The sequence below is a fragment of the Herpailurus yagouaroundi genome, unplaced genomic scaffold (assembly GCF_014898765.1).
Source record: "Herpailurus yagouaroundi ecotype Mexico unplaced genomic scaffold, PumYag 387, whole genome shotgun sequence".
NCBI lineage: Eukaryota > Metazoa > Chordata > Mammalia > Carnivora > Felidae > Herpailurus > Herpailurus yagouaroundi.
This window is the reverse complement of record NW_024412604.1, coordinates 2279957-2282899: the sequence shown is the minus strand read 5'-3', so window position 1 is coordinate 2282899 and position 2943 is coordinate 2279957. Positions and strand designations below refer to the sequence as shown.

Below are 2943 nucleotides of genomic sequence, written 5' to 3'. Positions count from 1 at the left end.
TGTCTTCTTCTCTCTCTCTCTGCTCCTCTTCTGCTTGTGCTCTGTCTCATTTGGTTTATTTAAACCAAAAAAAAAAAAAAAAATAGAGAAAACATTACAGGTGTATTGAACCCTCTGAACCTTCTTACCTGCCTTCCTTCCCCGAAGTAGCTAGGGCTTGATGACTCCCATGTAGGTTGCATTTTTTTGCTACATGTGTATGAATCCTTATGCCATAGCTCACGTTATTCTGCACGTTTTTACATTTTGCAACATGGTATCTTAACAGATTTTTTTTGCTATGACTTACTTTTTTTGGTTTATTATCACGTTTATGATATTCTTTCACACGAATATATGAAGTTCTGTTCCATTCATGTTTCACTGCTGTTTTATATACTATGTCATCGTATAAATATAACAATGTATTTGCCAATCCTCCTGTTTTCTATTATTTAATTTTTTAATGTTTGTTATTTTTCAGAGAGAGGGAGAGAGAGAGAGAGAGAGACAGAGAGAGACAGAGAACAAGCAGGGCAGGGGCAGAGAGAGAGGGAGACACAGATCTGAAGCAGGATCCAGACTCTGAGCTGTCAGCACAGAGCCTGATGCGGGGCTCAAACTCACAGACTGTGAGATCATGACCTGAGCCGAAGTCGGACGCTCAACCAACTGAGCCACCCAGGCACCCCCCTCCTGTGTTGTATTATAAAGAGAGCATATGCGGGGCGCCTGGGTGGCGCAGTCGGTTAAGCGTCCGACTTCAGCCAGGTCACGATCTTGCTTGCACTCCGTGAGTTTGAGCCCCGCGTCAGGCTCTGGGCTGATGGCTCGGAGCCTGGAGCCTGTTTCCGATTCTGTGTCTCCCTCTCTCTCTGCCCCTCCCCCGTTCATGCTCTGTCTCTCTCTGTCCCAAAAATAAATAAACGTTGAAAAAAAAAATAAATTAAAAAAAATAATAATAAAGAGAGCATATGCTTGCTGTTCTCATCCCTCCGCCATGCATGAGGGTTTCTCTGGGCACAGAAGCCTAGAAGTGGAATTGCTGAGTCAAAGGATTTAGTACCCTCACATCTCCAAGATAAGGCCAAAGAATTTTCCAGACTCGTTGTTCCCATTGACACTCCCACCAGCAGGGCAGGGAATCCCCGTTGCTCTATCCACATCCTTGCCAGCACTTGGTAATGTCAGCCTTTTACATGGTTACCAGTTTGTTGGGCATGAAATGGAACACGATTGTTGTAGAGAGATTGTTCTAGAACATGCTATTGATCACATTCTCCTTGTGCTTCAAATCCACCCGAGGGCTCCCCAGCTCGGGACCTGATCCAAGCTCTTGAGTTTGGCATCTGAGCCTTGCATGACCTTTGCACCCTCATAGACCCTGCCCCCTCATTGTCTCCTCAGTCCCAGGCACAATAGACCACAGACGAGGCTCTCCCACCATGCAAGGCTTTGTGCTCGCTGCTCCCTCTGCGTGAAACCACCCCCCTGTTCCAAGGCCCCTGCTTTATTAAGAAATAAATAACCAAACAGACCGCCTGTATGTTTTGAACGTTCACATTAAAGAAATGAATGCCTTAGGCACAGTAAAAACACAAATGCAATATAACCGTACTTTTCAAATGGTGGCTTCAGGGTTCAGACCAGAGTTCTCCACCTCGATAGCACTGACGCTGGGGACTGGATCATTATTTGTGGCGGAAGGTTGTCCTGTACCTCGTAGGATGCTTGGTGGCATCCCTGACCCCGCCCCACGAGATGCCAATAGCAACCCTACACCCTTGTCATGACAATTAAAAATGTCTCCTGTCATTTTCCCCTGGGGAGGGAGGGCTGACCCTGTTGAGAGCACTGATTTAGGAAGAGATTCATTAATAATGCACTCCGTGGTCTGAAAGTGCTTACAGCCCTATGATGAACATTTTCTTCCCACCTGGAAACACTGTTTTTTCCACAACCGAGCAATTTATACCATTGGGAAAGGACATCCAGAGTCTAAATCCGAGGACCTTCACATGTGTGAGGCCCTAGCCAAAGGCTAATGTCACCTCTCTCAATAGACCCTGCTGGAACTGCCCTGTTTAAGCCCTGCCCAGATGTCACCCCAGGTGTCCCCAATGCTTGTTGCAGCTGCCTTCACGTGTTTGTGGGTCTCTGCTCCTGTCCCACAGCCTGGGATTGGGAGGGCCCTCTGTGGGTGTGGGTGACACAGCTGAATTCTGCTCTGTCTCCAGCTCGCACCTACACCAGCGCAGAAAGATGTGTGGATCTGAATTGCGAATTGCATGGAAGTCACCTAGGCCCTTCTCCAGTTGACCCAGTGAAACCCAGATGTGTGCTGGGACCCCGGTGAGCAGGCCTGGAGAGGGGATATGGGAAGGTCAGGGTGAGGAAGAAGGAAACAGTTCTGGCCAGAGAGGTGGGCCAGACCTCCCCAGTGTGGGTGGGCAGGGGCATCTTTGGAGACACCGTACCCTCAATGCACAGCAGGGCTGCAGGCCTTGTGGGAGGCACCTGTGTGCCTGTGTGCACACGTGGACACTTGTGTTCGTGTGTATAGGCGCACACATATTGAGTGGGGGCATGGATGCCTGATACGCATGTGGAGGTGGGTGGGGCCTATCTGCCTACCCTGTCTGAAAGAGAAGACTTGTCACCCTCCTTCTGCTTTGTTTTTCCTCATGGCAGCTATCACTACCTGACATTATATTATGTTTATTTATTATTAGTTTCTTGTGTCTCTCCCGCTAGCTGTCAACTCCATGAGGGCAACGCCCTGGCTAGTGTGTTCACTGGCATATATACCTGCAGCACCCAGAGGAGTGCCTGGCTTATAGTACATGTATGCATAGGTGCTCAAGAAACATATGGGATAAGTGGTTGGATGGATATGAAGGGCTGACTGGCTGGATGAGTAAGTGGATGGATGGATGGATGGATGGGTAGATGGATGGACGAGGA

General features: G+C 48.5%; 1 long non-coding RNA gene across 1 annotated transcript in view; it reads right to left on the bottom strand.

The window, feature by feature from the left end:
- Window positions 1-2943, bottom strand: part of LOC121022280 (uncharacterized) — an 8403-nt gene continuing 5460 nt past the window's right edge. Inside the window, exon 3 of the long non-coding RNA XR_005786886.1 lies at window positions 1-41. This is a non-coding gene — a long non-coding RNA (uncharacterized LOC121022280). The remainder of the gene's footprint in view (window positions 42-2943) is intronic.